The sequence below is a fragment of the Schistocerca piceifrons genome, chromosome 7 (genome assembly GCF_021461385.2).
Source record: "Schistocerca piceifrons isolate TAMUIC-IGC-003096 chromosome 7, iqSchPice1.1, whole genome shotgun sequence".
In the NCBI taxonomy this organism is placed as follows: Eukaryota; Metazoa; Arthropoda; class Insecta; order Orthoptera; family Acrididae; genus Schistocerca; species Schistocerca piceifrons.
The window spans coordinates 582,414,737-582,438,214 of NC_060144.1; positions in this window are offsets into that span (position 1 = coordinate 582,414,737).

The following is a 23,478-nucleotide window of genomic DNA, read 5'->3' on the forward strand; positions in this document are numbered from 1 at the left end:
ATCAGCAGCCACCTGAACAGTATTTTGGATTATGTGAGTAGAACACCTAGCCCCAAGTAAGTTATGACCAAACTTTTCTTTCAGTTTTGTGAAGACGTTGTTGACGCTCTTTCTAGATCCGCCTCAAAAATTTCAGTTCGTGTTATCCGCACAAAGAACGATTGCTTTTCCTTTTTAGTTAGTAATTTTCAAATACTCACTCAAAAATGTAGCAATGATTTCTGAAGTTTCTCCAGGTAAAGATTTCAGATCCAGTGGATCACCTCGGTAGGATTAAAGAATCTGACGACCAATGAAAATATTTTCACTTCCTGGTTTGATTAATCCTCATTATTGGAATAAAATTATCTTTCTGTAAATCAGGTTCTAGTTGAGAAATGGCAAATGAGGTTAAAACATTTAACAGCCTCGGTCTTTCTATGGCCACCAGTAAATTTTGGCTCAAAAGTATAGCGGATAAATTTAACCATACAGTCCACTGATCTGAAAGATTGGTTGTGGTTGACATTTTGGAAAGCGAAAGATTGGTTGTGGTCGACAGTTTGGAAAGCGAATGCTCTCACCAGCTACTAATTTCATATATTTATCACCAAAACTTTCACTTTTTAAAAATTTAGTGAATACTTTGATAGAAAAAGCACTTGCTTGCACCATTCCTTTACGTTTTTCACGGCTTGTATTATGTTGTGATACATCCCGATCGCCCACCATGGCTAAAACTGAAAATAGATACACACTTATTTCATCGAATATCTGAACCAAAATTTTTTTAAAGTAAGGGTATCCTTTTATAGCACACTTCCTTTTCATCTGTGAGATATTATTAATTTCAGGTACTTTAGCACTCGCCGTTTACAGAAGTTCACTTGTTTTATTATTTCACAAATGCAGAACACAGTATTGCGTTCTAACAAAGTCACAAATGTAATAAATTAGTTTTGACTCCCAAGCAAATGCATTTAGTCTTCGTTATCGTTGGCGGCATCCACATCAGACACGAGTGATCACGATTTGTTAGCTGATCGCGCACACCAGGACGGTTCAGTTGTCTACAGCTGTACTTTTCCAAGATGTAGATGTAAGTTTTTCCATGTGATAGTTGCTTGAATTTTTTAAAGTCACCAGTGTTTGTTTAAAAGCATGGCAAGTTGCAGAAAGCAATAGTAATGTTTTGGCAGTAGCAGAATAGCAATGTAATGACTTAAAATATGAAATTCTATCTTTCGCAAAATGAAGAGGCAAAATAAATCGCTCCGCTCACGGAAATGAAAGTTATTGTAAATTCTAGTGACAATAATTACAACTTATTTAGAAAAAGATAGCATATTAGACTGAGGTTCTTTCTAATGCATCTGCACGTTTCTCCATGCATATCAGTAGAAGGTTTTCACGAAAACACGATCTCAATTAGAAGTAATGTCATGTACAATGAAACGATACGATCGGTGCTCATTGTAATGATTACCGATATTTTTATTTGCCTGACTCTCAGTGTACATCGCGAATTAATCGCTTTAGCAACTATTCAGACCTTAATATTATACTATGTGAAAATAAAGAAAAATTATCCCGCCTTCCTCTGTCAAACAAAGAAGCACATGAAAATTCTAATAAGGAAACCAAAAATCTTCTCAGAAGGAAAAAGAGAGAGCCTGTCAAAGTCTAATGAAAATAGCAGAAGAGGATAAAACTGCAGGGAATGCCAGAGTTTTTTACAGGTCAACCTGGTTTTCAAGAAAATGATACATACCACTGATTTATGACATTAAAGATAAAAACGGCAGTAAAATTTTGGAAAGGACAAAAGACATGAAAATTTGGAACGAAAATTTTGAGGAGCTATTAAATGTTGAGGTTGGAAGAAAGGAAATGATGCAACAACATAAATATCAGAACGTAGAGCCCTTACTTGCACCGCCGACACTGAGAGAGACAATGGACGCAATCAAATACTGAAGAACAGCAAAGCTGCAGGGAGACCTGTTACAACAGCTGAACTTCTTCAGAAGAGAGGAATTTCGTTTGCGAAACAAGTACAGTAACTCGGAACGACATTTGGAAGAAAGAATAGTACCAATCCATAAAAAGGGCGATAAACAAGAATGCAGCAGTTCCAGGGGTATCTCATTAATTAGCACAGCTTACAAAGCGTTCTCCAAGATACTCCAGAAAAGAATAGGACCATATTTAAAAGAGGTAACAGGTGAGGAGCAAGAGGGTTTTATGAAGAATCTATCCACCACTGATCAGATATTTGTATTGAAAGAAGCCATATCAAAATATTGGGAATACAACAAAACAATTGCAATGTTGTCTGTTGATTTTAAGAAAGCCTACAACAGCATAAACATATAAAAACTGTGAGAGAAAATGCAGAAGTTTGGAATGCCGAAGAAGTTCCACTGGAAAAGGGATAGTAAGAATAGATGGAGCATATTCCCGTGGTTGTTGACATAAAAACAGAAGTCTGGGAAGGCGATTGAGTATCAGCGCTCTTGTTCAGTGTAATAATACAGTAAGTACTGGCTGCAACAATTGAAGCAGAGGAGGGAATTAGCATAGGTACAAATATGAATGTCCTGGCATTTGCGGATGATGGAGCATTAATCGCTGAAAATCTAGATGACCTGAATATGATGGCAACAAAGCAATTCCAAAAAGCAAAGGAAGTTGGATTAGAGGCAAATGACGAGAAAACAAAACTCATGCGGGAAGAAAGAAAATACAAGAGAAAAAGGAGGGAAAACCGTATATACTGATGATCACATGTTTGAAGAAAGAAAAGAGTTAAGATATCTGGAGGTAAATGGAAATGAGCGTTTGGCGTCATTGGTCGGGAGGCCCCTTGCGGGGCAGGTCCGGCCGCCTTGGTGCAGGTTTGGAGGTCAGAATAAATAACAGAAATGATGAGAAACAAGAAGCAGAGAAGCGAGGATAAAAGCGGCATCCAGAGCACCATATTCACTCAACAAACTACTGTTATCCAAAACCTTATCAAGAGGAAGCAAAATAAGGCTATATAAAACTATAATCAGTCAAATATAACTATATGGGGCAGAAATATGGAGAATAAATAAATATACAGAGAGAAAGATAGGATTTTCGAAAATAAAATTCTGTGAAAGATTTTTGGACAAATTCCTGTGGGAGGAGAACGACGAAGAAGGAAAAAACTGGGAGCTCAGGGAAGTGTACAGAGTGCGGCGCTTAAATCTGCATAAATGAAACTTTTTAAAAGCAAATTTAGTAAAACAAAATACATATGAAAACGAAAATCCTTTTACATACAACAAGTGTTATCTTTCGAGAGTACTATTACTCAATGTAACCCTCTTCAGCCGTAATGACCACCTCCAATCTTGTCCTAAAGCGACGGCACGAACTCTTTAAAACAGCGCTGTCCTTATTCGTGAATGCTGCTTTGATAGCGGTGCGTGAGATGCTACATCAGGGTGCCTCGTCGTCTTATTGGTAACTCCTTCGACTACGCTCCAAACGTAGTAGTCGAGTGGGTTCAAATCCGGGCTATTCGGGAGCCAGAACTCCTTTGACCAGAACATGTCAATGTTATCCGCGAGCCAGTTTTGCAGTAAATGGCCACAGGTACCATCCACGGTTTCACGACAATGGTTAAAACTTGCAGATAAACTTCTTTTGTGACAGTTTGTCCCTTTTGAAGGAACTGGGCGCAACACCTAGGACGTCAACCCCAGACTTCTCAGAAGCGTTATACTCGGTCACAATGTCGTAAACAGTTGATCTCGGGTACCCGAGGAACCGAACTATTTCAGTGGGCGAACACCCAGCGTGAAGACTTTCGATAATTGCGGCTCTTCGGTTGTACTCCACACTTGCCCGCAACATCTAGGCCATTTTTAGGTTTCGACTGGCATTCAAGAATGCCAGTCGCGACCTCCGGCGGAAATACGATATGGCGGGAAATTCAAATTGAAATTTGTCCGGGTGTAAGCGCTGCACCCTGTATAATGGACCAGATATTACTGCGGAAGCTGAGACAAGGAGGCTGAGAGGGGGCGCTGATGTCTATAGAAGAAAGGAGGGACCGAGACTGAGGGAGAAGGAAACCGGAGGACGAAGATCTTTAAGGTTAAGGTTAAGTTCCGCCTTCTGGCCTCAGACTGCCCGGTCAGGCTCAACTGTCCGCCATGTTGCTGTCTGCCAATGGCGTCATCGGATGAGTTGTGGAGGGCCGTGTGATCATCAGCACACCGGTCTCCCGGTCTTTGTTGGGTTTCTTGAGGTTGGAACCGTTACTACTGGCTCTAGTGGTTCCTCAGCTGGGTGCACCCCGCACCAATTCTCCCAGTAAGGAAAAATCTCTGGCAGTAACGAGAATTGTAATTGAACACGGGTGCTCCGCATGGCAGTCGGATGCTCTGACCACACACCTACGGAGGCTGACCGAAGACCTGTAGGCATCGTAAACGAGATGCAGAGACCACTGAAATATGCTCACTGTTTTTTATATACTTGAATTTAGCATATTTCGTGACAGTACTCACTTTTCTGTGAAATGTTTATAAGATGATATTTGACTTTTCTGTGTTGGCTTCAGTCGTCTAGTGAAAGTATGATTCCACAATGCTGTTTCGTCGGCTGCAGAGATGACCTGGTTCAATGCGTTTGCCTCATTTTTGGTGCTTCAAATACCATTTCATCGAATGTGATTCCTTCTTGATGTTTATATAAAAAAGTAGTAACATAATTCATTTTTCCTGTTCACTTGTAAATTATTATAACGGCGACCTGCACATTGTTCCACCGTCACACACACCGAGAGTTCACAGCCGACTGACTACGGTCAAGACGACTCCAGCGTCAAAGACATTTTACACAACACACAAGCTTCCACTTGTAACTAGTCTCTTTGATATTCTTCGTCACATCTACTAATATTAATCAATATGCTGTCACTCTCAAACATATAAGCAAATTAGCATAAAATAAGGCAAATTACAATTCACAAAAAAATATTCTGACAAAAATATAAGAAAACATTTACAACTTCCCTCATAAGATTTGGTATCGACAAATCCCATAGAAAATAACACATCTCCCAGATCCATTACACCACGTAGTCAAGGCCTTCAGGTGCTTGGAGCAAAGGATGAAGATGCCTAAGTACAGCACGCTGTGGAGGACGCTACTTAACTAGATCAAAAACCGACTTCAGTTTGTGTGATCCCAGGAGATGATGATGATGACGATGATGATGACTGGTTTGTGGGGCGCTCAACTGGGCGGTTATCAGCGCCTGTACAAATTCCCAACCTTTGCTCACGCCAATCTCGCCACTTCCATAAATGATGATGAAATGATGAAGACAACACAAACATCGTCATCTCGAGGCAGGTGAAAATCCCTGACCCCGCCGGGAATCGAACCCGGGATCTCGTGATCCTAGGAGAGTAAGACAGAGAGACAGAGACAGAGAGAGGGACAGACAGAGAGAGAGAGCGAGCGCGTCTTCCTCTATCAGATCGGAGTCAGCGAGTAAAAGTATGACAGAGATTTAAATTACTCACGCTACATCTCTCGCGTAGTAGAACAACGCTACTAGGCCAGAGGCGTAATTTATTCCCTTTCATCAGTCATCGTAATTTTTAAATATTTTTTATTGAGGCTTATCTCACTAGGGGTAAGATAGATACTGCCTACAGGAAAATTAAAGAGACCTTTGGAGAAAAGAGAACCACTTGTATGAATATCAAGAGCTCAGATGGAAACCCAGTTCTAACAAAGAAGGGAAAGCAGAAAGGTGGAAGGAGTATATAGAGGGTTTATACAAGGGCGATGTACTTGAGGACAATATTATGGAAATGGAAGAGGATGTAGATGAAGATGAAATGGGAGATATGATACTGCGTGAAGAGTTTGACAGAGCACTCAAAGACCTGAGTCGAAACAAGGCCCCGGGAGTAGACAACATTCCATTAGAACTACTGATGGCCTTGGGAGAGCCAGTCATGACAAAACTCTACCATCTGGTGAGCAAAATGTATTTGACAAGCGAAATACCCTCAGACTTCAAGAAGAATATAATAATTCCAATCCCAAAGAAAGCAGGTGTTGACAGATGTGAAAATTACCGAACTATCAGTTTAATAAGTCACAGCTCCCCCCCATGAACCATGGACCTTGCCGTTGGTGGGGAGGCTTGCGTGCCTCAGCGATACAGATGGCCGTACCGTAGGTGCAACCACAACGGAGGGGTATCTGTTGAGAGGCCAGACAAACATGTGGTTCCTGAAGAGGGGCAGCAGCCTTTTCAGTAGTTGCAGGGGCAACAGTCTGGATGATTGACTGATCTGGCCTTGTAACATTAACCAAAACGGCCTGGCTGTGCTGGTACTGCGAACGGCTGAAAGCAAGGGGAAACTACAGCCGTAATTTCTCCCGAGGACATGCAGCTTTACTGTATGATTAAATGATAATGGCGTCCTCTTGGGTAAAATATTCCGGAGGTAAAATAGTCCCCCATTCGGATTTCCGGGCGGGGACTACTCAAGAGGACGTCGTTATCAGGAGAAAGAAAACTGGCATTCTACGGATCGGAGCGTGGAATGTCAGATCCCTTAATCGGGCAGGTAGGTTAGAAAATTTGAAAAGGGAAATGGATAGGTTAAAGTTAGATATAGTGGGAATTAGTGAAGTTCGGTGGCAGGAGGAACAAGACTTTTGGTCAGGTGATTACAGGGTTATAAATACAAAATCAAATAGGGGTAATGCAGGAGTAGGTTTAATAATGAATAAAAAATAGGAGTGCGGGTTAGCTACTACAAACAGCATAGTGAACGCATTATTGTGGCCAAGATAGACACAAAGCCCATGCCTACTACAGTAGTACAAGTTTATATGCCAACTAGCTCTGCAGATGATGAAGAAATTGATGAAATGTATGACGAGATAAAAGAAATTATTCAGGTAGTGAAGGGAGACGAAAATTTAATAGTCATGTGTGACTGGAATTCGTCAGTAGGAAAAGGGAGAGAAGGAAACATAGTAGGTGAATATGGATTGGGGGGAAGAAATGAAAGAGGAAGCCGCCTTGTAGAATTTTGCACAGAGCATAACTTAATCATAGCTAACACTTGGTTCAAGAATCATGAAAGAAGGTTGTATACCTGGAAGAATCCTGGAGATACTAAAAGGTATCAGATAGATTACATAATGGTAAGACAGAGATTTAGGAACCAGGTTTTAAATTGTAAGACATTTCCAGGGGCAGATGTGGATTCTGACCACAATCTATTGATTATGAACTGCAGATTGAAACTGAAGAAAGTGCAAAAAGGCGGGAATTTAAGGAGATGGGACCTGGATAAATTGAAAGAACCAGAGGTTGTACAGAGTTTCAGGGAGAGCATAAGGGAACAATTGACAGGAATGGGGGAAAGAAATACAGTAGAAGAAGAATGGGTAGCTCTGAGGGATGAAGTAGTGAAGGCAGCAGAGGATCAAGTAGGTAAAAAGACGAGGGCTAATAGAAATCCTTGGGTAACAGAAGAAATATTGAATTTAATTGATGAAAGGAGAAAATATAAAAATGCAGTAAATGAAGCAGGCAAAAAGGAATACAAACGTCTAAAAAATGAGATCGACAGGAAGTGCAAAATGGCTAAGCAGGGATGGCTAGAGGACAAATGTAAGGATGTAGAGGCTTGTCTCACTAGGGGTAAGATAGATACTGCCTACAGGAAAATTAGAGACCTTTGGAGAGAAGAGACCCACTTGTATGAATATCAAGAGCTCAGATGGCAACCCAGTTCTAAGCAAAGAAGGGAAGTCAGAAAGGTGGAAGGAGTACATAGAGGGTTTATACAAGGGCGATGTACTTGAGGACAATATTATGGAAATGGAAGAGGATGTAGATGAAGATGAAATGGGATATAAGATACTGCGTGAAGAGTTTGACAGAGCACTGAAAGACCTGAGTCGAAACAAGGCCCCGGGAGTAGACAACATTCCATTAGAACTACTGATGGCCTTGGGAGAGCCAGTCATGACAAAACTCTACCATCTGGTGAGCAAGATGTATTTGACAAGCGAAATACCCACAGACTTCAAGAAGAATATAATAATTCCAATCCCAAAGAAGGCAGGTGTTGACAGATGTGAAAATTACCGACCTATCAGTTTAATAAGTCACAGCTGCAAAATACTAACGCGAATTCTTTACAGACGAATGGAAAAACTGGTAGAAGCGGACCTCGGGGAAGATCAGTTTGGATTCCGTAGAAATGTTGGAACACGTGAGGCAATACTAACCTTACGACTTATCTTAGAAGAAAGATTAAGAAAAGGCAAACCTACGTTTCTAGCATTTGTAGACTTAGAGAAAGCTTTTGACAACGTTAACGGGAATACTCTCTTTCAAATTCTGAAGGTGGCAGGGGTAAAATACAGGGAGCGAAAGGCTATTTACAATTTGTACAGAAACCAGATGGCAGTTATAAGAGTCGAGGGGCATGAAAGGGAAGCAGTGGTTGGGAAAGGAGTGAGACAGGGTTGTAGCCTCTCCCCGATGTTATTCAATCTGTATATTGAGCAAGCTGTAAAGGAAACAAAAGAAAAATTCGGAGTAGGTATTAAAATTCATGGAGAAGAAGTAAAAACTTTGAGGTTCGCCGATGACGTTGTAATTCTGTCAGAGACAGCAAAGGACTTGGAAGAGCAGTTGAATGGAATGGACAGTGTCTTCAAAGGAGGACATAAGATGAACATCAACAAAAGCAAAACGAGGATAATGGAATGTAGTCGAATTAAGTCGGGTGATGCTGAGGGAATTAGATTAGGAAATGAGACACTTAAAGTAGTAAATGAGTTTTGCTATTTGGGGAGCAAACTAACTGATGTTGGTCGAAGTAGAGAGGATATAAAATGTAGACTGGCAATGGCAAGGAAATCGTTTCTGAAGAAGAGAAATTTGTTAACATCGAGTATAGCATTAAGTGTCAGGAAGTCGTTTCTGAAACTATTTGTATGGAGTGTAGCCATGTATGGAAGTGAAACATGGACGATAACTAGTTTGGACAAGAAGAGAATAGAAGCTTTCGAAATGTGGTGCTACAGAAGAATGCTGAAGATAAGGTGGGTAGATCACGTAACTAATGAGGAGGTATTGAATAGGATTGGGGAGAAGAGAAATTTGTGGCACAACTTGACTAGAAGAAGGGATCGGTTGGTAGGACATGTTTTGAGGCATCAAGGGATCACAAATTTAGCATTGGAGGGCAGCGTGGAGGGTAAAAATCGTAGAGGGAGACCAAGAGATCAATACACTAAGCAGAATCAGAAGGATGTAGGTTGCAGTAGGTACTGGGAGATGAAGAAGCTTGCACAGGATAGAGTAACATGGAGAGCTGCATCAAACCAGTCTCAGGACTGAAGACCACAACAACAACAACAAGTCACAGCTGCAAAATACTAACGCGAATTCTTTACAGACGAATGGAAAAACTAGTAGAAGGCAACCTCGGGGAAGATCAGCTTGGATTCCGTAGAAATATTGGAACACGTGAGGCAATACTAACCTTACGACTTATCTTAGAAGAAAGATTAAGGAAAGGCAAACCTACGTTTCTAGCATTTGTAGACTTAGAGAAAGCTTTTGACAATGTTGACTGGAATACTCTCTTTCAAATTCTAAAGGTGGCATGGGTAAAATATCGGGAGCGAAAGGCTATTTACAATTTGTACAGAAAGCAGATGGCAGTTATAAGAGTGGAGGGGCATGAAAGGGAAGCAGTGGTTGGGAAGGGAGTGAGACAGGGTTGTAGCCTCTCCCCGATGTTATTAAATGTGTATATTGAGCAAGCAGTAGAGGAAACAAAAGAAAAATTCAGAGTAGGTATTAAAATCCATGGAGAAAAGATAAAAACTTTGAGGTTCGCCGATGACATTGTAATTCTATCAGAGACAGCAAAGGACTTGGAAGAGCAGTTGAACGGAATGGACAGTGTCTTGAAAGGAGGATATAAGATGAACATCAACCAAAGCAAAACGAGGATAATGGAATGTAGTCGAATTTAGTCGGGTGATGCTGAGGGAATTAGATTGGGAAATCAGACACTTAAAGTAGGAAAGGAGTTTTGCTATTTGGGGAGCAAAATAACTGATGATGGTCGAAGTAGAGAGGATATAAAATGTAGACTGGCAATGGCAAGGAAAGCGTTTCTGAAGAAGAGAAATTTGTTAACATCGAGTATAGATTTCAGCGTCAGGAAGTCGTTTCTGAAAGTATTTGTATGGAGTGTAGCCATGTATGGAAGTGAAACATGGACGATAAGTAGTTCGGACAAGAAGAGAATAAAAGCTTTCGAAATGTGATGCTACAGAAGAATGCTGAAGATTAGATGGGTAGATCACGTAACTACATCTACATCTACATCTATACTCCGCGAGCCACCTTACGGTGTGTGGCGGAGGGTACTTATTGTACCACTATCTGATCCCCCCTTCCCTGTTCCATTCACGAATTGTGCGTGGGAAGAACGACTGCTTGTAAGTCTCCGTATTTGCTCTAATTTCTCGGATCTTTTCGTTGTGATCATTACGCGAGATATATGTGGGCGGTAGTAATATGTTGCCCATCTCTTCCCGGAATGTGCTCTCTCGTAATTTCGATAATAAACCTCTCCGTATTGCGTAACGCCTTTCTTGAAGTGTCCGCCACTGGAGCTTGTTCAGCATCTCCGAAACGCTCTCGCGCTGACTAAATGTCCCCATGACGAATCGCGCTGCTTTTCGCTGGATCATGTCTATCTCTTCTATTAATCCAACCTGGTAAGGGTCCCATACTGATGAGCAATACTCAAGAATCGGACGAACAAGCGTTTTGTAAGCTACTTCTTTCGTCGATGAGTCACATTTTCTTAGAATTCTTCCTATGAATCTCAACCTGGCGCCTGCTTTTCCCACTATTTGTTTTATGTGATCATTCCACTTCAGATCGCTCCGGATAGTAACTCCTAAGTATTTTACGGTCGTTACCGCTTCCAATGATTTACCACCTATGGCATAATCGTACTGGAATGGATTTCTGCCCCTATGTATGCGCATTATATTACATTTATCTACGTTTAGGGAAAGCTGCCAGCTGTCGCACCATGCATTAATCCTCTGCAGGTCCTCCTGGAGTACGTACGAGTCTTCTGATGTTGCTACTTTCTTGTAGACAACCGTGTCATCTGCAAATAGCCTCACGGAGCTACCGATGTTGTCAACTAAGTCATTTATGTATATTGTAAACAATAAAGGTCCTATCACGCTTCCCTGCGGTACTCCCGAAATTACCTCTACATCTGCAGATTTTGAACCGTTAAGAATGGCATGTTGTGTTCTTTCTTCTAGGAAATCCTGAATCCAATCACAAACCTGGTCCGATATTCCGTAAGCTCGTATTTTTTTCACTAAACGTAAGTGCGGAACCGTATCAAATGCCTTCCTGAAGTCCAGGAATACGGCATCAATCTGCTCGCCAGTGTCTACGGCACTGTGAATTTCTTGGGCAAATAGGGCGAGCTGAGTTTCACATGATCTCTGTTTGCGGAATCCATGTTGGTTATGATGAAGGAGATTTGTATTATCTAAGAACGTCATAATACGAGAACACAAAACATGTTCCATTATTCTACAACAGATTGACGTAAGCGAAATAGGCCTATAATTATTCGCATCTGATTTATGACCCTTCTTGAAAATGGGAACGACCTGCGCTTTCTTCCAGTCGCTAGGTACTTTATGTTCTTCCAGCGATCTACGATAAATTGCTGATAGAAAGGGGGCAAGTTCTTTAGCATAATCACCGTAGAATCTTAAGGGTATCTCGTCTGGTCCGGATGCTTTTCCGCTACTAAGTGATAGCAGTTGTTTTTCAATTCCGATATCATTTATTTCAATATTTTCCATTTTGGCGTCCGTGCGACGGCTGAAGTCAGGGACCGTGTTACGATTTTCCGCAGTGAAACAGTTTCGGAACACTGAATTCAGTATTTCTGCCTTTCTTCGGTCGTCCTCTGTTTCGGTGCCATCGTGGTCAACGAGTGACTGAATAGGGGATTTAGATCCGCTTACCGATTTTACATATGACCAAAACTTTTTAGGGTTCTTGTTTAGATTGTTTGCCAATGTTTTATGTTCGAATTCGTTGAATGCTTCTCTCATTGCTCTCTTTACGCTCTTTTTCGCTTCGTTCAGCTTTTCCTTATCAGCTATGATTCGACTACTCTTAAACCTATGATGAAGCTTTCTTTGTTTCCGTAGTACCTTTCGTACATGATTGTTATACCACGGTGGATCTTTCCCCTCGCCTTATCTAAGGCGTACTGGACGATGTTTCTGAATTTTTTCCATTTTTGTTCCACATCCTCTTCCTCAGAAATGAACGTTTGATGGTGGTCACTCATATATTCTGCGATTTGTGCCCTATCACTCTTGTTAAGCAAATATATTTTCCTTCCTTTCTTGGCATTTCTTATTACACTTGTAGTCATTGATGCAACCACTGACTTATGATCACTGATACCCTCTTCTACATTCACGGAGTCGAAAAGTTCCGGTCTATTTGTTGCTGTGAGGTCTAAAACGTTAGCTTCACGAGTTGGTTCTCTAACTATCTGCTCGAAGTAATTCTCGGACAAGGCAGTCAGGATAATGTCACAAGAGTCTCTGTCCCTGGCTCCAGTTCTGATTGTGTGACTATCCCATTCTATACCTGGTAGATTGAAGTCTCCCCCTATTACAATAGTATGATCACGAAACTTCTTCACGGCGTTCTGCAGGTTCTCTCTGAGGCGCTCAACTACTACGGTTGCTGATGCAGGTGGTCTATAGAAGCATCCGACTATCATATCTGACCCACCTTTGATACTTAACTTAACCCAGATTATTTCACATTCGCATTCGCTAATAACTTCACTGGATATTATTGAATTCTTTACTGCTATAAATACTCCTCCACCATTGGCGTTTATCCTATCCTTGCGGTATATATTCCATTCTGTGTCTAGGATTTCGTTACTGTTCACTTCCGGTTTTAACCAACTTTCCGTTCCTAATACTATATGCGCACTATTTCCTTCAATAAGAGATACTAATTCAGGAACCTTGCCCTGGATACTCCTGCAGTTTACCAATATTACGTTAACTTTTCCTGTTTTTGGTCTCTGAGGACGGACGTTCTTTATCAACGATGATAATGTCCTCTCTGGTAAGCCGTCAGGTATTTTATCGTTTCGCCCAAGGGGGGTTCCCTCTAACCTAAAAAACCCCCGTGTGCACGCCACACGTACTCTGCTACCCTAGTAGCTGCTTCCGGTGTGTAGTGCACGCCTGACCTGTCTAGGGGGGCCCTACAGTTCTCCACCCAATAACGGAGGTCGATGAATTTGCAACCATTATAGTCGCAGAGTCGTCTGAGCCTCTGGTTTAGACCCTCCACACGGCTCCAAACCAGAGGACCGCGATCGACTCTGGGCACTATGCTGCAGATATTAAGCTCAGCTTGCACTCCGTGTGCGATGCTGGTTGTCTTCACCAAATCAGCCAGCCGCCGGAAGGAACCAAGGATGGCCTCAGAACCCAAGCGGCAGGCGTCATTCGTTCCGACATGTGCTACTATCTGCAGCCGGTCACACCCAGTGCGTTCAATAGCTGCCGGAAGGGCCTCCTCCACATTACGGACGAGACCCCCCGGCAAGCACACCGAGTGCACACTGGCATTCTTCCCCGACCTACCCGCTATTTTCCTGAGGGGCTCCATAACCCGCCTAACGTTGGAGCTCCCTATAACTAATAGGCCCGCCCTCTGTGACTGTCGGGACCTTGCCGGAGAATCGGCCACTGGCCCAACAGGCGAGGCATCCTGTGGTGGCTCGGAAACGATGTCATCACCACTAGGAAGCACCCCGTACCTGTTGGAAAGGGGTAAGGAAGCTGCCACGCGGCCAGATCCCACCTTCGCCTTTCGGCCAGGCACGCGCGAGCCCACCACTGTCCGCCATTCACCCTGGAGTGATGGCTGACCGGTAAGATGCTCACTGCCGGAAGACGCAGCGACATCAGGGGTTCCATGTGATTCCAAGGCCACCGAAGTAGGCATAGGTCTCACCACAGTTGCCCCAACGCCACTACGAGCCGACGCCTGCGCCTCGAGCTCGATGAGCCTAACAGACAAAGCCTCCACCTGCCCCCGAAGAGTGGCCAATTCTCCTTGCGTCCGCTCACAACAACCACAGTCCCTACACATGACTATGTTTACCCTACTCTATACGGTGACAAATTCCCAAGATAATCTTCTGATGAGCTACTCTGATAATCAAGAAACACTCACTGAAATACGAGACGCGAAAACTACGCTAGGTTTTCCCAGAAAAACTATTTAAAAGCTAAGCGCAGCAAGTAAGTACAAAAACGCTTTATACAAACAGTACTCGCTGCTGCTGGTGCTCTCGTTCTGGCTGTCACAAGACAACTGCTGATTCAAGTGACTAGTGGCTAACGGCCGCGAAACAAACAAAAGACGGTTTTAGGGCGCTTTCTGTTCTAAACGATCAAGAAAACACTAAGAAATCTAACACGAAAACTACGTAAATTTTTATCAAGAACTGTTAGTTACTATGCAGAGCAGATAAACACAAATAGAATCCCTTCCTTAGTGGAAGGTCGTAAACAAAATGCAAAATAAACGCTTTATACAAACAGTACTCGCTGCTGCTGGTGCTCTCGCTCTGGCTGTCACAAGACAACTAATGAGGAGGTATTGAATAGAATTGGGGAGAGGAGGAGTTTGTGGCACAACGTGACTAGAAGAAGGAATCGATTGGTAGAAAAAGTTCTGAGGAATCAACGGATCACCAATTTAGTACTGGAGGGCAGCGTGGAGGGTAAAAATCGTAGAGGGAGACCAAGAGATGAATACACTAAGCAGATTCAGAAGGATGTAGGTTGCAGTAGGTACTGGGAGATGAAGAAGCTTGCACAGGATAGAGTAGCATGGGGAGCTGCATCAAACCAGTCTCAGGACTGAAGACCACAACGGCAACAACAACAACAACAACAACATTGAACCCCTAAACCAGTCAGGTGGTCCTGCGCACGAGACGTGGCTGAAGTGCTGAAATCTACGTGGTGTACCACTCTAACCCTGACAATACATGACTTGTCCTTTACTCGAGCGTCGAGCACTTGCCTCTCGTCCAGTGCGCTCGCCGCCCCGGCCAGCGCGGCGCTACCTACCATGTCGAGGACGCCTTGCGAGATGTGCCGCGCGCAGCGGCGGCCGCCGTCGCCCACGAGGAACCTGTTGATGCTGGGCAGCAGGGGGCGCACGCGCGGACGCGCCATTCCGTCGCCGTGAGGTCTGCCTGCGGAGACAGGCAGCGTGTAAGTCGTCACGTGCTACCAAACTGCTCGGAAAACGTTTTGCACAACCCACACAATTTTTCTCAGTACTCTTCTAAAATGCTTGAACCACGATGGAATAAGAGAAATACTGAGGTTATGTAATAAAATATATGACAGTGGTGAATGGCCTGAGGACTTTCTGACAACAGTAATGATCCCATTACCGAAAAAAACAAGGAACCAAGAAATGCAGCGAGCACAGGACAATCAGCCTCATTTCACATGCAGCCAAAGTGATGTTAAGAATAAGTAATAAAAGACTTGAAAAAGTAATGGAGGAGAATCTTGGCGAGGAGCAGTTTGGCTTTAGGCGGAATACGGGCACCAGAGATGCAATAGGGCTCCTACGAATCTTGGGAGAAAGGTTTATTGAAAAAGGAAGAGACCTATATACATATGTGCTTCATCGATTTAGAAAAGGCATTTGACAATGTGGTTTGGGACAAGCTGGCGACTATTATGAGGGAAAAGAGAGTGGACTGGAAAACCAGAAGACTTATAAACTCATTGTACCTTAATCAAAAAGTTTCAGTTAAAGTGAGAGGAGAAAGTACAAACTGGATCAGACTAGGAAAAGGAGTAAGACAAGGATGCTGTTTATCACATACTCTTTTCAACCTTTACTTGGAAAATATGATTGACTAATGCTCATTAGATGACAAAGGAGTAGAATTGGAGGAAGAAGACTAGGGCGTTTGAGATTTGCTGATGACATGGTCCTTCTAGCAACAGGGGAAAAAGAATTACAGGATTTGGTGGACACCATTGCAATTAACGGAAAAAATATGGAATGAAAATTAACACAAATAAAACAAAAGTATTGGCACTAGGAGGAAATAAGGAAATAAAAATCATGCTGAATGGAGAAATACTAGAACAGGTGCAAAATTTTAAGTATCTTGGAAGCAGGATAGACACCGACTGGAAGTGCACCACAGAAATTAAAACAAGGATAGCAATGGCAAAAGAGGCGTTTTATAAGAAAAGGAGACTCTTCTGTAGCGGTCTGGACAGAGAACTCAGAAAGAGACTCATAAAATGTCTTGTATGGAGTGTTCTTCTATATGGTGCTGAAACGTGGACTATGAGGAAAAAAGACACAGAAAGGCTGGAGGCTTTTGAGATCTGGACATGGCGGAAGATGGAAAGAATAAGTTGGATGGACAGAGTAAAAAATGAAGAGGTACTGAGAAGAGTGGGAGAGAAAAGACAGTTACTAGATGTAATAAAGAGAAGAAAAAGAAATTGGATTGGGCATATATTAAGAAGGAATGGCGGACTGATAAAAACAGTTTTAGATGGTTATGTAGAAGGGAAAAGGAAGCGAGGAAAGAAGAGATTCCAGATACTGGATGACATGATGGACGGTACAACATACAGCAGCCTTAAGAAGGAAGCAATGGATCGCAGAAAATGGAGAGGCAAAGGACATGATAATATAACAGATAACTGATGATGATGACTCTTCTGACGACAGGAGATTGCTACGTAAAGCCACCCGGGTTACAGAGGTAAAACTATACCGCACTCTCACTGCAGTCCACTAGAATTCTCTGTGCCTCCAGTCGAGAGCGGGACACTGCTGTTTGTGTACACGATGGAACATTTCGAGGTCAGCAAACGCACGCGTTGTTGCTTTACGGCAAGAAAGGTTCTGCATTCAGGAAATACGAGAGTGTTTCAATAATTAAAGGGACAAATTGGTCTGGGGAGAAAACAGTATGGCAAGTTTGGTACTTTTAGACTTTAAGTTGGCACCACTGGGAGATGAGCCCTGATCAGCTGATGTATCAACACTGTTTTGTTTATAACCTTAAAAATACATTTCGAGATGGCGAGTCCGCTTGAAACGTCCACATTAGTTGAACAACGTTCTGTTATTCGTTTTTTTCTTGCTGAAGGCGGGAAACCAGTGAATATGTACTGCAGAATCTCTAAAGTTTATGGTGAAGGTTGTATGAATCGTGCAAATTTTTACAAGTGGGTAGAGCAGTTCAAAAATGGTCGCGACTCAGTGACTGACGAACACCGTTCTGGCCGACCAGTTGCAGTTTCAAGTCCCGCACTTGAAAGTCGATTTGTGCCTATATTTGTGCTGACCGCCGTGTGACTGTGAAAATGAAAGTTGATAACCTTCAAGTTGGTGCTGGTACAGTTCATAACATTATCTGTAACAAGCTGAAGTACCGCAAAACATGTGCAAGATGAGTCCCAAAGGAGTTGACGCAGCTACACAAGGAAACGAAGTTGAGAGTGTGCACAGAGCTAAAGGAACGTTATGAAAGACAAGATGAGCACTTCCTCAACAAAATTTTAACTCTTGATGAAACTTGGCTTCACTATTATGATCCAGAATCAAAAAAGACAGAGCACAGAGTGGAAGCACACCAACTCACCTGTCAATAAAAAATTCAAATCCCAAGCATCAGCAGAAAAAGTCATGTTGACGGTGTTTTGGGATGCTGAGGGTCCAGTCTTTTGTGATTATCTCGATGAGCAGCGTACAATGAACACCCAATACTAAAAGGATTTGCTTTTAAAAAAAAGGTGAAGCCAGCCCTGAGAGAGAATAGTCCTGGATCTCAGGGGAGGTGTGTGATTTTCCACCAAGACAACGCACATCCTCATATTGCTCAACTAACATGTCAAACCCGCACCAAAATGGGCTGGGAAGCACTGCCTCATCCCGCTTACAGTCCTGATTTAGCACCTAATGATTTACATATGTTTGGTGCACTGAAGGAGGCATTACGTGGGAAGAGGTTCCAGGACAGCGAGAACGTGAAAAAGTTTGTGCGAAATTGGTTCAAACATCAAGATAAAGAGTTCTTTGCAGCCGGAATAAAAAAGTTTGTAGCCCGCTGGAACAAGTGCATAAATGCCCAAGGGGATTATGTTGAAAAGTTAATAAAGTATTATTTTGTAAAAATAAAAGCTTTTTTTCTCCAGACCAGTTTGTGTCTTTATTGAATGACCCTCGTAGTTCTGCAAACTGGCGTACATTCCAGCGACATCATTCGAAGATTCAACAGCGATCGTGAGACGCAGTATATGAGGTTTTGCCTCAAAGTGCACTCCTGCAGCCGACAACACAAGCTGATGAGTACTGTCTACAAATTATGCCTCCCAGGCGCCTCATCTGATCAAAAGTATCCAGACACTTCTATGTACACTACTGGCCATTTAAATTGCTACAGCAAGAAGAAATGTAGATGATAAACGGGTATTCATTGGACAAATATGTTATGCTAGAACTGACATGTGATTACATATTCACGCAGTTTGGGTGCATAGATCCTGAGAAATCAGTACCCACAACAACCACCTCTGGCCGTAATAACGGCCTTGATACGCCTGGGCATTGAGTCAAACAGAGCGTGGATGAAGTGTACAGGTACATCTGCCCATGCAGCTTCAACACGATACCACAGTTCATCAAGTGTAGTGACTGGCGTATTGTGACGAGCCAGTTGCTCGCCCACCATTGACCTGACGTTCTCAATTGGTGAGACATCTGGAGAATGTGCTGGCCAGGGCGGCAGTCGAACATTTTCTGTATCCAGAAACGCCCGTACAGGACCTGCAACATGCGGTCGTACATTATCCTGCTGAAATGTAGGGTTTCGCAGGGATCGAATGAAGGGTAGAGCCATGGGTCGTAACACATCTGAAATGTAACGTCCACTGTTCAAAGTGCCGTCAATGCGAACAACAGGTGACCGAGACGTGTAACCAATGGCACCCCATACCATCACGCCGGGGGATACGCCAGTATGGCGATGACGAATACACGCTTCCAATGTGCGTTCACCGTGATGTCGCCAAACACGGATGCGACCATCATGATGCCGTAAACAGAACCTGGATTCATCCGAAAAAATGACGTTTTGCCATTCGTGCACCAGGTTCGTCGTTGAGTACACAATCGCAGGCGCTCCTGTCTGTGATGCAGCGTCAAGGGTAACCACAGCCATGGTCTCCGAGCTGATAGTCTATGCTGCTGCAAACGTCGTCGAACTGTTCGTGCAGATAGTTGTTGTCTCGCAAACGTCCCCATCTGTTGACTCAGGGATCGAGACGTGGCTGCACGATCCGTTACAGCCATGCGGATAAGATGCCTGTCATCTCGACTGCTAGTGATACGAGGTCGTTGGGATCCAGCACGGCATTCCGTATTACCCTCCTGAATCCACCGATTCCATATTCTGCTAACAGTCATTGGATCTCGACCAACACGAGCAGCATTGTCGCGATACGGTTAACCGCAATCGCGATAGGCTACAATCCGACCTTTATTAGTTGGAACCTTTCCTCATGTCAGCACGTTGTAGGTGTCGCCACCGACGCCAACCTTGTGTGAATGCTCTGAAAAGCTAATCATTTGCATATCACAGCATCTTCTTCCTGTCGGTTAAATTTCGCGTCTGTAGTACGTCATCTTCGTGGTGCAGCAATTTTAATGGCCACTAGTGTAATATGAAGGTGAGCACTAGATGTCACAAGAGGCTGATCCCTCAGCATAAAAGGAGGCGGAGAGTATTGAGCTGTCAGTAAAGAGAAGCAGTGACATCAGAATGGGCCAGTCACGAGAGCGCAGTGATTTCGAACTTGCACCAGTCCTTGGATGTCACCTGAGTAACGTTCTAAACCTGCCCAAGTCGACCATTGGTGGTGTGACTGTGAAGTGGCAACACGAAGAAACAACCACAGCTAAACGAAGACCAGGGAGACCTCATGTGCTGATGGACATCGACCGTCGAGCACTGCAGACGGTGGCTGTAACATATCGCATGAAATCAGAGGAAGGAATCACTCGTGAGCGCCGGAGTGCAACCAGCAGTCCAGCTAGCACAATGTCTGTATGTCAGGAGTTAAAAGAATTGGGTACGATGGTCGGGCAGTTCCTCACAAGCAACTGAATTCTGTAGTCAGTGCTTAGCGACTCTTCAGTTGGTGTAAAGAGAGACGCCACTGGACTGTGGACGACTGGAAACGAGTGGTTTGGAGTGATGAACTCCAGGGAATTCCGATGGAACGGTTTGGGTTTGGTGAATGCCTGGAGGATGTCCATCTGCGATAATGCGTAGCGTGAACAGTGAAGTAAGCTGGAAGTGGTGTTATTGTATGATCATTTATTTCGTGGTTAGGGTGTGGTTTCCTTATTGCACTTAAGAAAACGCTAAAAGTGGAAGGATAGGGTCATATTTTACAGCCCTGTGTGCTGCGTACAGCAAAGGAACAGTTCGGAAACTGTTAGCATGAACAATAACATTCCTGAAATGGACTGGCCCATCCAAAGTTCCAAAGTAAACCCAATGCACCATCTTTGGGATGAGGTAGAACAGCGAATTCGCTCCAGATCACAGAGTCCGACATCACTACTTCCTCTGGTTTCGGCTCTTGAGGAAGAATAGGTTGCCATTCCTCTGCAGACATTCAGCCACCTTACTGAAAGTGTCCCCAGCAGGCTTCAAGCCGCCTTTATGGTGGACACAATCCATATTAATGTCCAGCGACTGGTGTCCAGATACTTTTGGCCAGATGGTGTACATCGAGGAGAACGCAACAGAACTGCACTGTGTCTTTTCAGTGGCTGTTGAGAGGGCTGTGTCGATTCCAACAGTACGCCTCCGTCTCCACATGGCCAATTAGATTACTATACGTCCAGTAAAAACAACAGCACAAAAGTCGCAGTATTGCGTTGTGTGAGGAAAGTGACAAAGGGGGCCTCTGGGGGTGGGATCTTGAGCAATGGCGTCGAGTTGTCTTCCTCGACGCGCTCGATATGTCTGACACCCAGACACCACTGTAAAAGAAAACGGTGCGGACGGGTAGCAATGCACGTCTTACACATGCAGTTACACGTACTCAGCAGTAGGTGGTCATCAGTTTTTGGGTCGGTATCATTAACAGACATCTGACAGCTTTCATATTGAGGCTAGTTTCAGGGCTGTTCAGTTTAGGGCAGAATCTTCTATCCTATTGTCCAGCCCTGCTCTCAACATTTCTCTGGTGGATTCGCCTTTAAAGTTAATGCAAGAACACACCATGCACACTTCGTGGGCATCTTACCCCAGAAGGGACGAACCAAGCAAATGCTGTAGCCTGGAGTATCCGCTGATATGAACCCGATTGAAACTTCCTGGCAGACTAAAACTGTGTGCCGGACCGAGACTCGAACTCGGGACCCTTGCCTTTCGCGGGCAAGTGCTCCACCAACTGAGCTACCCAAGCACGACTCACGCTCCGCCCTCACAGCTTTCTTCTGCTAGTATCTCGTTTCATGAACCCGATTGACCATACTTGGAACCAGCTGAGAGTCCCCCAATGATCTCACGAGGTTGGGAAGAATCGGACACCCTTGAACAGTACCATGTGGACCACCTTGTGAGCAGTATGCCGAGGAGGATCCAAGCGTATTACAATGCAGGTATGGAGCGACATGGTACTGAATGTTATCCAAAAACAGATTTTAGTTTCACAGATGTGTAGTTTCGAACGCACTGCTTTTATTTTATTTTTCTGTTTTTTGCTTCTTACTAAAGTTGTTTTTTCAAAGATGTAAGAGAGTTTTCTTTCATTCCCTGCTCCCCTTCAGTCTAACCCCACACATGTTCGGAAAGATGTGGGTAGTGCAAAACATTTCTTGAGCATTTTATAGGGATTGCCAGTTTGGGAACGTTACATGAAGGATTACATACAGAGGAAGTCTGCTGGTACAAGCTAAGTAAGTAACTATAGTTGAGTCGGCTAAGCTGATCCCTGACAGTTGCAGTGGGGTGGGTCCCACCTCAACAAGTAACGTAACGCGACTTAATAGCTGTGGGCGGCCACTGTTTATGCCTGCAGCCATTAGCGAGTCACAGTTGAAAGACGGCAACAGCGCGAAGAACTGTCAGGATCATCTTACGGCGCCTCGACTATAGATCTCGTTATCATTTATGACAGGCTTCCATGCTACTTCTACATAGACAACTGCGTTCAGCATCCATCCAAACCAAACTGTGATTGCTTATATACGTATCAGAAATTGAATTAGAAGTATTTACTGCATAGGAGAGGAAGAGCGCTTCTGACACCACATTTAATATAATAATTGAGCTTGTCACTTAATTAACAGGTCGGGTCTTGCACTGGTCGTCACAATGATGGTCGAGCTCAAGGTACATACATGCGCAACTTCATCTACTCACGATCATACGAGTCTGCAAAGGAGGGCAGGGGATAAGAGAGGGCTCTTCTGACACTGACTCGCATCCCTTGGAATCTAGAGCATAGAGATTTTAATCATATAATGAGTGGACAACCATCAATTCCCTGGACTATAATAATTTTCTGTCACGTATAAATTACAGTTCCTGTGACATGACATGTCTCGAAATGACCAGCTGACTTACTTCAAAAATTTAGAGTCTTGCCTTCGATTACTACCACGAATCTCATGGAAGAAGTTGAATGTGCCTCTCATAACACTGCCCCCACCAACCTGTATCCGTAACAGATTGTATATTTCGACCAGCAGTTGGCACGAATTACGACATATCCAGACACGATCATCAATATGGTATGAAGAAGATTCACTCGACCAGCCGACACGTTTCCATTAACTCACAGTCCAATCTGAAGAATCCTTCGTCCACTCAGTAATTGTAATTGACGATATCGTTGGGCCAACGTGACAACACTAAGTGGTCGTTTGGTGAAAAGCCCCATTTCCAACAATATGCGCCGAACAGTGAGGCTTGAAACACTTTTAACTGCATCAGCAGATCTGCTACAGATCGCTACCTATCGCGCTTTACATAGCACGACCTCTACGTTTTGTGATACAGCGTGGACGTCCAATGCTTTGTCGCCTATTCGTAGCTTAAACGTCCTTCAGTCACTTTCAATATATACTCACGACAGTAGCACATCACACAGTCCACCAGATAAGCCGTTTCCGAATGCTCTTCCTAGGCGCCTGGCCCTAATCATCTCCCCTTTGTCAAACTCACTTATGTCACTGGATTTCCCCATTTGCCGTCCATACCGTTGTTAAAATGATTGCTT